We start from the raw sequence: 14926 nt of genomic DNA on the forward strand, positions 1-14926 counted from the left end.
GGTTCATGGATTGATTAGTTGAAATGATAATAGGGTTTCCTGCCTGAGCAGGGGGTTGGACTAGATGACCTCCGAGGTCCCTTCCTGCTCTATTCTATTCTATTCTATTCTATTCTATTCTATTCTATTCTATTCTATTCTATTCTATTCCAAAGCGGCCAGTTGTGAGAAGGACTGTGCTAGCTAGATACAGGTCGTCCTGCTCGTTTGAATGCACATTCCCGGCTCCATGGCCAGTTTCCAGTGGGGATTTGAATTCAGCCCATCTCAAGAGCCCCAGCTCTGACGAGGCCGTGTGGGTGTGTTGTTGCTGTGCGCTTGGATAGATGACGACAATCGGTGCGTTTGTGATGCTAAAGGCAGGGAAGGGGAGAGAATTCCAATTTTGCAATGGGACTTCAGGCTGACTTTGCCATGCCGTGGGAATTAACGGAAGTTCCCAGGATGTGGGGCTAGCTGGAGATCTGCATTTAGGTTGGGGGGGGGGGTTGGGTTTCTTACCTGCAACCAGGAAGGGGAGTGGCCATAGAGTGGTGGTCCTCCAACTTACAACCGTTCGTTTAGGGACCGTTCAAAGTTAAAACCGGCAGTGAGAAAAATGACTTGGGATTTAAGTATTTCCACACTTAACGACCGCTGCAGCCTCCCCGGGGTCACGCGACCAAAATTCAGACGCTTGGCACCGCCGACTCATATTTATGACAGTCGCAGCGGCCCGGATTCGCGTGATCCCCTTTTTGCGACCTCCTTAGGAGCAAAGCCGGTGGGGAAAATCAGGGTTAGGGTCAGTAAAAGTTTGCAAAACGAGGCAGATTCGCTTAACGGACGTTTCCCTTAGCGGCAGAAATGTTGGGTTCCGTGACGGTCATAAGTTGAGGACTCCCCGGAGATCCTCCTCGTCCTCCAGAGTGCCATTTTCCCCGTGCGGAGAGGGAGAAAGACAGGAAAAACTAGACAGACTTGAATAGCACCCGTCCCGGGCTCTGTGGTGCCCAAAGCGAAACCATGCGTGTCGCACGCTTGAACCGGGAGACTGCAAGTCAGAGCGTAGAGGAAGCGCCTGCTACTACAGCTGAGTGGGTGTCAGGCAAGCCCCCCCCCCCGAAAAGTTCTTTTTCCCCTCTGCTAGGGACATCTTAGGGCTTTGACTCCCAGAATGCCCCAGCCAGCCTGCTTTAGAGTGGGTGGGCTTTGACTCCCAGAATTCCCCAGCCATCCATGCTTTAAGGTAGGTAGACCAGCTCCCAGAATTCCCCAGCCAGCGTGCTTTAAGTTAAATGGACTTCAACTTATCTTCAAACTTGGCCCTTTTATGACTTGTGGACTTCAATTCCCAGAATTCCCCAGCCATCCATGCTTTAAGGTGGGTGGGCTTTGACTCCCAGAATTCCCCAGCCAGCATTCTTTAAGTCGCAGGGGTCTTCACACTTAGCCCTTTTATGACTTGTGGACTTCAATTCCCAGAATTCCCCAGCCAGGCTGCTTTAAGGTGGGTGGACTTCAGCTCCCAGAATTCCCCCCAAATCTACCCATTTGAAAGCATGCTGCCTGTGGAATTCTGGGAGTGGAAGTCCACCCATCTTCAAGGGGCCAAGGTAGAGAAGCACAGCCTTAGCTTGCCTCAGATTATCTGCAGATTCTTGCGGTCCTCGATTTACAACCACAATTTCCGTTGCTAAGCAGGGCGGTCGTGAAGCTAGTCGCACCCGATCTTAATGAGCTTTTTTATTTCGCCATGATTGCTAAATGGATCCCTGCAGTTGATCAGCAAATCACGTGTCCTCAAGTGAATCCAGCTTCTCCCCCCCCTCCATCCCCCGACTTTGCTTGTCGGAAGGTAGCAAAGGGCGATCATGTGACGAGGGGGAGGGGTGAGGATGCTGCAGCCGTCGTAAATAGAAGACGGTTGCCAAGCGTCCAATCTTTGAACCCGTGGCTGTCGTAATTGCAAGGACCGGTCCTAACTCCTGAGTTTCGCCCCATTTTACGACCTTGCTGGCCACGGTTGTGAAGGGAACCCCCACCGTTGTTAAGTGAGTCATGCCGCTGTTCAGTGAATCCGGCGGCCCCCTTGACTTTGCTTGTCAGAAGGTCGTCAAAGGGGGGGTGAAATCATGTGACCCCCCCCCAGGACGCTGCAACCGTCACAAGTACCGGCCAGTTGCCAGTCATCTGAATTTTGATCAGGTGACCATGAGGATGGTGTAACGGTCGTAAGTGTGAAACCTGATTATTAGTTGGGTTTTTTTTCCCAGTGTCATAACCTAGAACGGTCACCGAATGTTTGTAAGTCGAGGACTAGCAATACTGAGCTGACTGCCCCCCCAACACCCCCCAAAAGAGATACCCCAGTGCTAAACTAAACGAAGAGAGAATTAATCTTTGAAGACGTTTCCCTTCTCATCTCAGAAGCTTCTTCAGGTTCTCACTGGATGCTGGGGAAGGGAAGGATTTATACTCCTTGCAGACAGCCGGTCCTTTGCATTTTTTAGAGAGCCGTTGAGGCCACTTGGAGGTTTGTCCCAAAGGTGCTTTTTCAGGAGGCAACTGGACTTCCTTGTTTTTCTTTCAAGAGGTTTTGCTTCTCATCTCAGAAGCTTCCTCAGGTTCTGACTGGATGCTGGGGAAGGGAAGGATTTATACTCCTTGCAGACAGCCGGTCCTTTGCATTTTTTAGAAAGCCGTTGAGGCCACTTGGAGGTTTGTCCCAAAGGTGCTTTTTCAGAAGGCAACTGGACTTCTTTGTTTTTCTTTGAAGAGGTTTCGCTTCTCATCTCAGAAGCTTCCTCAGGTTCTGACTGGATGCTGGGGAAGGGAAGGATTTATACTCCTTGCAGGCAGCCGGTCCTTTGCATTTTTTAGAAAGCCGTTGAGGCCACTTGGAGGTTTGTCCCAAAGGTGCTTTTTCAAGAGGCAAACTGGACTTCCTTGTTTTTCTTTGAAGAGGTTTCGCTTCTCGTCCCAGGAGCTTCGACTGGATGGCGGGGAATGGAAGGATTTATACTCCTTGCAGATGGCTGGTCATTTGCCTTCTTTTAGAGAGCCGTTGAGGCCACTCGGAGAATAACAAACGGAGGAAAAGAAAGCCTTTCAAAGAAAAAGACGAGACGGTCCAGTTGCCTCCTGAAAAAGCACCTTCGGGGCAACGGCGACCTGGATGGCGGAGAGTCTCTCTTAAGCAGTCATCCCGGTTAGAACAGGCGGCTGTGCGCCATCCTCAGGGCTTAGTCCCGAAATACCGCCCAGAGACCCCTGGGCCCGACCAGCTGCTTGGCCACCTCTGGAAGCAGTTACATCATGAGACGCAGCCGATTGCGCTGGGTTGCATCATCGGGCAAAGAGGGCAGCTGCAGCATTGCAGCATCCATGCGCTGGAGATTTCCCCCATCCACCCTGTCCCGAAGCTTATGCTCGGAAGTGCTAAAAAGCATCCCAGGGTTAGGTTGTTTTTTTAGGGTGGGGGGGTGGGGGTGGGGTGAAATAGGTTAGGTTTTCCTAAAAGGGTAGGGGGGTCCCTGGGAGGAACCACCCCCCTTTCGGAGTGCTTTGGAAGCTGCTCCTCGCTACGGCTTGCGACCTGTTCAAAGGCCAAGGTGAAGTACAAGATCAAAATAGATATTTAATTGGATTAAGTTCTCCACTTCACAGCAGAACAAGAGCTGGAAGGGACCTGAGAGGTCCTCTAGCCCAACCCCCTGCTCAAGCAGGGAATCCTGCGCTGTTTCGGACCAAGGGCTGTTCAAGTTTTTCTTCAAAGAGCTTCAAAGTTTTCTTTCAACGGACGCGAGACACTCCTCACTGGTTTGTAATTACCCCAGCCCCAAGCTCTTTGGCCGGTGATTTTATATTTATTTAAACGAGTGCAGATAGTCCTCGACTTATGGCAGCTTGTTTAGTGTCCATTTGATGTTACAGCAGCACCGGGGGGAAAAAGTGACCGAGGACCGAATTTCACATGACCTTTGCAGCAGGCGCCCGGTCAGTCTGATCCAAATTCGACATTTGACAACTGCCTCACGTTTATGACGGTCGCAGCGTCCCAGGGTCAACTGATCCCCTTTTGCGGCCTTGGGAGAAAAGCCACTTAACCACCGCGTCGCCTAACTGAACAACTGCCCCGATTCGCTTAACAGCCGCGGCCAGAAGATTCGTCGAATGGGGCCAAAGTTTACTTCGCGGCTACCTCGCTTAGCCATGGACACTTCGGATTCAATCGTGGGGGGGTTCGTGTGTCGAGGACCTTGTTTCCCACCCCCGTCAAACATCCGTGTGTGGTAGTCGGTTCCGGCGGGGCAGTGTACCGTTGGAAGACAATCCCGTAGGCTGATTTGCGTCGCAGGGGTGTGGCGTAGGGAGCCTGTGTTTTCGTGGCGCTCACCTAGCTCCGTGTTTCGTGCAGTACACGCAGTACACGGTATGCGGTAGGTGATGTGTGCAGGGCACGTACGGCATGCGGCGGTGCGGCACGCCGTTCACGGTAGGTGACGCACACAGGACGCGAACTCGAACTCCCACACAGAGACACAGGATCTCCCTTCCGCTCGTGGGCGGCACTGCGGGGATGCTTACGCCACGAGGCCGGGCTGTGTTCATTGTCTGGGCACAGGACAGCCTTTCTTCTGGCCAGGCTAGAGATGTCATCTGCTACGCCTCATTTCCTGGTTGAAGGTCTCCTTTGTGGGCCCCGGGTGCAAGACTCGCCTCTGGGCCACCCGTCTTGCTCCCTCTTTTAGAGGCCGAAGGAGTCTCTAAAATGAGCGAGAACACGGGGGTTCCCCACGTCGGTGTGCGAAGCTAATTATAAAAATAGGAGCTTCCATTCTTGTGGCCAGTGCTTTTTTTGTAAAAGAAAAAGGTGCCGGAACTCACACACGTCATACAACCCGCCTTGCCTACCCTACAAGGTTCCATCCAAAAAAAGGTGCCGGAACGCCGTTCTGAGCGTTCTATGAGAAAAAAAGCCCTGCTTGTGGCCAACCTCTTGACGTACTGGAGGTCCCCCGTTGCTCTTGAAGCTTGGTATTTTTTTTCTTGCGGACGTTTCGTGACCCAACTAGGGAACCTCATCAGGGCTAGTGGGGGGTGGGGGGCGTTTGCAAACTCCCGAAAGTCAACTGCTGTCCTGTCTAGCGCTGATGATGTACCTACTTGGGTCATGAAAGGTCTGCAAGGAAGCAACCAAACTCAGGGAACACCAAGGATCCCTCCTCCTCCTCCTTCTCCTTGCAAACCCCGCTCCCTTCAGAGAGCGCCAGGCCTCCCCCCACCCTCCTCCTTCCCACTCCTCCTTCACCTCCTCTTCCTCCTCCTCCTTCTTCTCCTCCTCCTCCTCCTCCCTCTCCCCAAAACCATTCCTTCCTAGCACTGATTGCGTTCGCTACTCAGGTCACGCAACGTCTGTAAGGAAACCGCCAGACTCAGGAGACCACCAGGGACTCCCATCGTTCAGCCCTGAGCTACAAATATTCTGTTCTATTGAGTTTCATGACCCCCTCCCTGCAGGAAACCCCCCCACCCCCTTAACTGTGGCTCACCCCAAAGTCTTAGCCACGAAACCCTGTCCAGTTGCGTTCACTCCTGGGGTTGTGCAGTACAGAACACGAAGACGATACAGAAACGGCAAGATATACGTCGCGCCATCCCGGCGGCTGTCCCAGGCCGTCGTACTTGCGTCCTGATGTCTGACGCATGGTGCCATCGGGCTGGGGCCCGTGTTTTGTAATCTGCTCCCTCCCCCCCTACCCCCACCCCCACCCCCGGCCCATGTTGTGAGACTTGTGTGACTAAGCAGGTTCGGGACAGGGGAGAGGAGAGGTCACTGAGGTTGCTTGGGTGTGTTGATTTGCGAGCTGGTTTTGCCCAGAGGGGGAACCACTTGAGACAGGTTGAACCACGTTGAAAGATGTTAGAAAGCCTCGCGGCCTTCCCTTATTCTCTCGGGATCAGGCCCAACATCGGTGCAAGGGAAGAGGGAAGGCTGGGTTATGGAGTCCCCTGGCTGGATCACGGCATGCCGTCCACTCTGGCTTGGCCACCACTTAGCAGCGCAAGGGGACAAACCGGCTTGTATAGTTAGTCCTCGACTTGCGATGGCAGTTGAGCCCAAACCGTGGCTAAGCAGGACCAGCGGATAAGGGAGCTTCCCCCACACACCCCACACCCCATTTTGCAACCTGTTTTCCAGGGTTGTTACGGGAACCGCCGTTAAGTTGGCCACACGTTTGCTAAGTGACTCGGGCCTCCCCCTTGATTTTCGCTTGACAGACGGGTCGAAGTTACAGTGGCACCGATAAAAGTGAATTATGACTGTTTCTCACACTTACGACCGTCGCGGCCTCCCTGTGGTCACGTGAGCAAAATTCGGACGCTCGGCAACTGACTCCTATTTATGACGGTCGCCGTTTCCCGGGGTCCTGTGATCCCCTTCGGATGAGCAAAGTCCACGGGGGGGGGGGGGGAAGCCGGGTGCCCTTGAAAATCGTGTCACTAACTTAACAACTGTGGCAAGAAAGCTGGTAAAACGGGGCCAAACTCATGGAACAAACGACTCGGTTAGCGACGTAAATCTCGGGCTCCAGTTGAGGACTATCTGTAGCCATGCCGGGAAACAGCCCCCCCACACACACACTCTCCTTTTCTCCTGGGGGTCGCAGTGCCACTTTTAGCAGGGAGACGGCGGTGGTGTTTTGTTTTTTTTTTTGCGAATCGGCAGCGTGGCTGAACCGGCGGCGTATGTGTGCTAAGGAATGTGGAACGCCACGTGTGTGGGAGGGAACAGATGGACACGGCTGTCTCGGGAGGGACAGAGGTGAACAGAAATCAGTGGCTTACCCTGGGGCAGTGGAAATTGGACATGGGGGGCCACGGGTAAACCTCCTTGGAACAAACCCCCTAACGCAGTGACGGTGAACATTTTAGCAACAGTGTCCCAAAACCGCCACCCTGTCCCTGCTCCGCTCCCGCCCTGCCCGGCCCGCAGGGCCACCCACCACCTCTGTGGCCCGCCACAGGTCACCCAGGTGGCCCAGCAGCGCCGTGACAGCCACGCCTTCCGCCCACGACCCACAGCCTCAACCACGACGACGGGGCGTGCGGGCATGTCTTGTGCCCGCTGCCCGGGTGCCGTGTCCTTGGTTGTGCCACTCTGTGCGGGCTGCACTCCGGGGCGACTCTCCTCCAGGGGGCGCTGCTGTTGGGGCAGCGGGGGGAGGTGGGACGTGACGGCGCCCGTGCCCACAGAGAGGGCTCCGAGGGCCGCTTCCGGCACGCGTGCCGTAGCTTCGCCACCACTCTGCCTAACGCTTGCTTTCTTCTTTTCCTACAGAGTTGGGGTCCGCACCATGGCGGGAGAGTAGCCGCACCCCCCCACCAGCCACACCTCGTGGCCCGAGACGGCGCATGGGCCCGGTGTGGGGGGAACCCCAGCCCATGAGAGAACGGCGAGGAGAGCATGTTCCTCCTCTGGTGAGTGGCCCAAGCAGACACACACACACACACACGTGGATTCGCCGCCTCGTTCCGTGTGCGTTTCCCACTCGCACGTCGCGTTGTTGGCAGTTCTTGAGTTTGCGTCCAAAACCGAGCCTGAAATGGCCGTCGCTAAGCGCAGCATAGGCGAAGGGGGTTTTGCCCCATTTGACTTTCCCGGCCCAGTCGTTAAGTGAGTAACAGTGTCGTTGTGTCAATCCGGATTCCCCCCCCCCAGACTTTGCTCGTCAGAAGGTTGCAAAAGGGGATCGCCTGACCCCCGGGAGACACTGCGACCGTCATAAATGTGAGTCAGTCGCCAAGGGTCTAAACTTTGATCGTGGGACTCGGGGGGGATGCTGCAATGGTCGTAAGAGTGAAAAACGGTCCTCGGTCACTTTTTCCGATGCCGTTGTAAGTTCGGAACGGTCCGTAAATGAACTGTCAGTTGAGGATGCGTAATATCTGCTGCCCGCCGAAATGCCTTCTGTGGCTGGAAGTTAGTCCTCGACTCACGCCCACTCGTTTAGCACATGCTGCAATGTGACCGTGGCCTTGAAAATGTGGCTCACAACCGGTCCTCACACTTACGACCGTCGCCACATCTCCACAGTTACGAGATCAAAACTGAGGCGCTTGGCAACCGGCATGTCGCAGGGTCTTCTGGACATCCTTTGCAAACCTTCACAGCCATTTGTCCGAAATGGTATAGGGTTTCCTGCCTGAGCAGGGGGTTGGACTAGATGACCTCCAAGGTCCCTTCCGTTATTATTATTATTAGCCAGCTTCGGATGAGCAAAGTCAACGGGGGAAGCCAAATTCGCCAAATTCGCTTAACCCCCACCCAATTCTCTTTTAACAAGCGTGGCGAAAAAAGGGTACAAAAAAAAATGTGGTGCGACTCGTTTAACCATCGCCTCGCTTAGCCACGGAAATTCTGCTCCCAATTGTGGCTCCCCCCACCAACCCCGTAAAAGTTTGGTTCTGGAGGATAACGCCGAGTTAGTTGCGCGCTCCGTCCAGCTGTTGGCAGGGGAGAGGAACCTGACGCAAAGCGAGAAAGTCAATAGCAGAATGGGTTTTTCCCGGTGACCCGCTGACAAAACAAGATTCATTTTTTGCAACATGGAAATGGTGAAATAAGGACCGCTCGGCGCACATGAGTTGCTTAACCTGGTAGCAGAACCGGCGGCTTTTTTTGTTTTGGTGTTGCCTTCTGTGGGTAGAAACCTCGGTTGGGTACATCGCCGTGTGGATGTTTGCACTTTCCCTGCACATCAAAACCATGCTCTCTCTCTCTCTCTCTCTCTCTCTTTTTTCTCCTCCCCCCCAAATGCATCTTGCACAAAGGCAGGCTCGCAGCTGCTCGGTTCCTCGTCCCACCCCTCGCAACCGCTGCCTGAGGGCCGCCAGTGGACTCCATGCTGTCTCCGCCCTCTGGCGCATGGCCAGAGAAGCAGCTGGGGCTGGTGGGTGGGAGGGAGGAGGGGGGGCACCACGGGGAGGGAGGATCCACTACGTAAGGGCTGCGGGGAGGAGGAGGAGGAGGAGGAGGACGGAATACGCCGGAGTGAGCCAGTGACTCACTCAAATGCTTCCCCAAGCAGCCGTTGTGACCTTAAATGGCTCCTTGTTGGAGAGAACAAACAATTAACACACACACACACACACCGCCTGCTGCCTTATTTTGCCTTACCTCTCGAGCCGGGCCCCCAGACAAACGTCCCAGTTTCTCCGGGGTGCCTGTTTTTTTTTGTTGTTTTTTTTTTACCCAAAAGCCTCCTGGGAAGTGCGACCTCGCCGCACGTGCTCCTTTTGCAATGCGCGGCGATCAAAAGATGGCCAGAGTACGGGTGAGGATTCGTGTCTGTATCCTGCCCCTGTTGCTCTGGAGGGTTCCCGGAATGAGGGTGACCCCCTTTGGACATTGTAAACATGGAACCCCCCCCCCGACCGAAAAGATGCGTGTACACGTGTTTCTCTGTCCTCTTGGAGTGCGCACGCACCTCTTCTCTTTTTTTAACAGGTAGTCCTTGACTTACAGCGGTTCACTTAGTGACCATTTGAAGTGACACAAAAGGGATTCAGGACCATTTTTTTTCACCCTTGGCGCCCGCGGCCGCTTCCCCGTGGCCGTGTGGTTGAAGTTCAGACGCTTGGTGACGGACTCATATTTATGATGGTTGCGGTGCCCTGGGGTCAGGCGATCCTCTCTTGCGACTCTCTGAAGAGCCAAGTCCATGGGGGACCATGTTATGAACAGTTGGAGTGATTCCCTGAAGCCGGAAAGATCGTAAAAATGGAGCAAAACCCATTTAACGTCTGTCTGGCTTAACAACAGAAAGTTTGGGCTCAATCACGCCCGTATGTCGAGGACTACCTGTACGGTACCGTAGCGTCTTGATCAGCTATCCCTAATCCAGCTATCCCCTGCACAAGTGCTGGGGGGTCAAATGATGGGAGATGTAGTCCTAAAGTGCCAGACAGGAAAGTGCCCCTGCGGGGGCGCTCTCTCTCCGCGCAGGCTTGCGAACCACAAAGTGGCAGACATTTGTATCGTCGTAGCTGGGAGAGGTTGGTCGCGCAAGTCCTCTAGACACGCCGTGAAAAGTGGAACTCTGTACCCAGTTTGTTTGCCTTCTGTGAGGCTGAGCAAGCAGGGATTCTTGTGTACACACGCACACCCTGGCCACTTTGGTTTTGTTCGGTGCGCAGTTACGGTGCCTGAAGCACATTTTCTCCAGGCTGGCAGGCGGGCTGAAGCTGCCCCGAGAATCTCTCCGGATCCAGCAGGGAAACGGTTACAGGTCTGATGACGTGAGCACGGGCTGCTGCCGCAGCGCCGACAGGAGCTGGCACAATCCTGGTGTACTTTGCTGGCACGGCCAAATTCTTTTATTTCCCCCCCCCTCTTTCCTTACAATTGTTTAACGGTTGCTTTGGCAATGCTTCCGCCGTTTCCTTGCCCTGCTTGGCACCTGGAGGGGCGGGGAATGGCGGGCTGGCGTGGAGAAGACGGGGGTTCGCGCGACACAAAAGATGCCGGGTTCTTGTTCCGTGGCTGCTCCTTCGGGACATGGCAGAGAAGGACAGGAGCCGGCATCTTTTGCCATCAGCCCGCTTGAAGGCGTGTGATGGAACAGGAGGGACTCTTCCACGGTTGTGCCATTATGGGGTGTAGGCCCATGTAGACCGTGTACAGGGGCACGGCAGTGAATGACCTTTTGGTGGTATGTGCGGTGTGACATTGCTGGCGTGTTTGTCTTCGTTGTCCTTGGATCCGAGGCTTGGTCTAGTAGCGTGTGCAGTTGTGCGTTTACTGAGCGTGCCTCTGTGGTTGTCCTTTTCACACACGCGCATGGAACACTCCACCAAGAAAACACGCCAGTTGCGTACAGGTGATCCTCAACTTACAACAGTTTGTTTAGTGAGCATTCGAAATTACAATACCACAGGACAAAAAACAACCTAAGATTAGTTTTTCGCATTTATGACCCTTTCAGCATTTCTCTGGTCACGTGATCAAAATCCAGAGGCTTGGCAACTGACTTGTATTTGTGACGGCTGCAATGTCCCGAGTGTGTGTGTGTGTGTGTCTCTGTGTGTGTGTGACGTGATCCCCTTTTGCGACCTTTAGCAACCCTGCGACTAACTTTACAACTGCGGCAAGAGAGGTCGTCAGATGGGGTCAACGCCTGCTTAACAAAACCGCTGCCCTCGCTTAGCGACAGAACCTTTGGGCTCCATTGTGGTCATAAGTCGAGGACTACCTGTACCACCTGGATCCCTCTCGTGCATTCAAACCTAGACTATCTGGGCCTCTAGTTATGCCACGGCACGGCAGTCTCCGTCGCGTGAAGTTTGTGCTGCTCTTGGTTTGGCTTGGGAATCTTCGTGAGGATTGAGCAAGCGCTGCGCCACCGAGGCGCACACGGGAGTAAAGCAGGCTGGGATTCCCTAGCAGGGCAGGGCTTTTGAAGAAGTGGCGACGGAGGAGGGACCTAGACATGTGGGGTTGATGAAGTCATTCTAGCCCTTTAAACCGGGACAAATTTTCCGGGGGAGGGAAGTGGCTGAGTCACTTTGTGGCCGGAATTTACCCCACACACATGCTCCACTGACTTGGCAGGAACCCCGAACCCCACATGGTGGCCTGGGAGGGGGGGGGAGGATAAGGGAAGGGAGGAGAGAGAAAGACACACACCAGCGGAAAGGAGTTACAAGTGACATTCTCCTAGTATGTCCCTGTTGCACATTAGTCCAGGCACCACGGCACTAGTAAACACTCCGGCGGGGACACTTCACCGACGTGACAGCGCCACGCCTCTCACGTCCACCCTTTGTGTGCCAGGAGGTAAGGCCTTTCTGCCGCCTGTGTGTATGTGTTTCTGTGTGTGTTTGTGTGGAGGGGGAGATGTGTGAGCAGGGGAGCGAGGGTGTCTCCGTGTGTTTGTGTGTGTGTGTGTGTGTGTCTCAGTGTGTGTCTGTGTACAAGGATCTTGTCTTTCTTTCCTCCCTATACGGCACATGTACGCGGAAGACTTGTGCGGTTGTGTTGTAATTTAATGAGGCTCACAGTTCAAGTGCCTCACCCTGTTGGATCCTCTTGGACCGTCACCAATTTGGATCGGGTATTGTGGGTTGATGTCTTTGACCCATGCGTGCTGACATTGTTGTTTTTGTTGTTGTTCTTAACCCGTTGGCCACACTTTTTGCGTGTTAAGAGAGCAGGATTCACCTAAGGGCACATGGACAGGTCTCTACATGTTGTTTTTTTTTGTGTGTGTGGTTTATAGAGGTTGTGGCTGTCAATACCGAACGGTCTGGAGAGGGGTGATTCTCTTCACCAGCACATTCCCACAGAGCACGCTGTGGGTGCACCTCTTGGGGTTGTGAGGTCATGGCCGGTGGTTAACGGACCAAGGCCGCAGAGTGTCAACTTTGTGCCTGGGCCGTGTTGTGTTGAAGCTGTTTGTGTGTCTGTAATTCTCTTCTCTCCTCCCCAAATCTTGGACTTTGGAACTATTTTGTAACTTTGAGGCAGCTTTTGATAACTTGCTGTTCTCTTTCTGGTGTGTTGTTGAGACCACAATTCCCAAATTCCCCGTTCTTCCTGCCAGGATAGTTGGGAATTCTGGGAACTGTCACCCATCTCTGGAGGGGCGGGCTTGTGTCGACTTTTGGTGGTGTTAAGATTAATATCCTCTGGGTGCCTCCGGGCGAACATCGATGCTCAATTATTGTACTGGGACACGTAAATTTCTCCCCAACGTACAGCTAGTTCTCGACTTATAACAATTCACTTAATGACGTTTTGAAGTGACAGTGGCATTGGAAAAGGGGATTTACGACCTTTTTTTTTCACACTTACGACCTCGCAGCATCCCCCTGGTCACGTGACCAAAATTCAGACGCTTGGCCTTATGACAGTCGCCCTGCCCTGGGATCCTGGGATCCCCTTTTGCGACCTTCCGACAGCGAAGCCTGACTCGCTGAACGACTGCAGCGGTTCACTTAGCAACGGTGGCAAGGAAGGTTGCAAAACGGGGCAAAAACCGACTCAACAGCCGTCTGGCTTAGCAAGAGAAAATTGTGCTCAAACTGTGGGTCCGGTTTCTCTTTCTGATATGGATGGAGACAGAAGAAGGGGGAAGAATGGGCAGAACGAGGAGGGGATTCCCCAGCCCAGAGCTTGATCTATCAACCTGGCGAAGGGGCTTTCCTGCGCTGTAATTCCCGACCTTTGCCTGGTGCGAGGCCTGCGCCTGCATGAAACGCACATCGGGTGAGTTGCGCGTTTTTGTCAGGCTGACCTTTCTTGGAAAGGAGGAGGAGGAGGAGGCAGTCACACAACTCCCAACCGCACTGTGCATCCCGTCAGCTTTTGTGCATCATGTTCTCTGCTTCTCCCTATCGCCTCACAACACCCACACACATGCACAGTGTGTGTGTGTGCGCGTGTGGGGGGGAGAGGGAGGGAGACAGAGAGAGAAAGAGAGAGAGAGAGAGCAAGAAAGAGAGAGAGAGAGAGAGTAAGAGAGAGGGAGGGAGGGGAAAAAAGAGAGATAGAAAGAAACAGAAAAAGAGAGAGAGAGAGAGAGAGAGAGAGAGAGCGAAAGAGAGAGAGAGTTAGAGAGGGAGAGAGAGGGAGGGAGGGGAAAAAAGAGAGATAGAGAGAAACAGAAAGAGAGAGAGAGAGAGAGTGAAAGAGAGAGAGAGAGGGAGAGAGAGTGAGGGAGGGGAAAAAAGAGAGAGAGAGAAAAAGAGAAAAAGAGAGAGAGAGAGAGTGAAAGAGAGAGAGAGTTAGAGAGGGAGAGAGAGGGAGGGAGGGGAAAAAAGAGAGAGAGAGAGAAAAAGAGAAAAAGAGAGAGAGAGAGAGAGATCTGATGACATGACTCCAGGACACTGCGGCCGTCATAAATATGAGTCTGTTGCCAAGCGTCTGAATTTTGATCCCATGATCACGGGGATGCGGCGACGGCCGTAAGGGTGAAAAACAGTCCTAAGTCGCTTTTTTCCCCAGGGCCGTTGTAACTTTGAACGGTGACTAAGTGAACTGCTGTAAGCCGAGGACTGTCCGTATTGCTGTTTGTGCGGCGTCAGGAATCTCATTCGGGGGTTGTGCCAAGTTGTTGGGTTAGTCAAAGGGCAGGGATGTTGTGATGTGCGCGCAGTGGCTGGGGTTGTTTGAATCTGTCTCTGTGTGTGTGTGTGTGTGTGTGTGTGAAATTGGTCATTCCTCGGGGGCTTATTGTGTCGTGACAACCAAGGTGGGTGGCTTTCGAGAACCCCGCTGTGCCTTTGACAACAACCCGTGTCTCTCTTCTTCCTCTTTGTGACGACAGCAGCGTACAACCCCTGTGTGCGTGTTGAACGGGCGGTGCGTTTTCCCGGCTGATGTGGATTGTCCCGCGCGTCTGGGAGAGCGTGTGCGGTCTCGTAGTTGGGTGTGAAAACAGGAAAACCGGGAGGGGTGGCGGCCCCCCCATGCTCCTACCTCCCCCTATATTCAGCCCTTTTCGGGGGGGGGGGAAACGAAGAAGGGGTGGTGTCCTTGCTGGCGCTGACTCAGTGCTGACATAGCTATTCTGGTAAGCTTTTGTGTTGCGTGAATCACACCCGCTTACACACCAGAGGCGCCCTATGCCCCTCCCCCTCCCCCACTACCCACTGCCTCTAAAAAAAGACAAATCCGAGCTCTGCATCCTGGAGGACGCTACCGCCGATCCCACTTTCCCTCCCACTTTTCCGTGAGTTTCTCCCTAAGCCTGCCGCGCATCCACACGACGGGTCCTCGACATACAACCGTTGCTTCAGCGCTAACCGCTTGAAGTTACCACGGTCCGGGGGAAAAAAACACCACCACCTTAGGATCGGTTTCTCCCGCTTGCGTCCGTGGCAGCGCCCCCGTCAGCGCGGGATCGAAATTCGGATGCCTGGCAACCAACCGACTCGTCTT

General features: G+C 53.9%; 1 protein-coding gene across 6 annotated transcripts in view; it reads left to right on the top strand.

Moving 5' to 3' along the window:
* The window catches only part of LOC308678228 (lysine-specific demethylase 6B-like), a 95470-nt gene that overhangs the window by 26448 nt on the left and 54096 nt on the right, over positions 1–14926 (top strand). For 5 of the 6 annotated variants that reach the window (XM_081345273.1, XM_081345278.1, XM_081345275.1 and 2 more), the window contains exon 2: positions 7325–7464. The gene's annotated coding sequence lies outside the window, so the exon portion shown is untranslated. Of the gene's footprint in view, positions 1–7324; positions 7465–11542; positions 11822–14926 lie in introns of those variants that run through there. The other variant, XM_081345276.1, reaches the window with a different exon arrangement.

This window comes from Vipera berus, assembly GCF_964194415.1.
Source record: "Vipera berus genome assembly, chromosome: Z".
NCBI classification, from domain to species: domain Eukaryota; kingdom Metazoa; phylum Chordata; class Lepidosauria; order Squamata; family Viperidae; genus Vipera; species Vipera berus.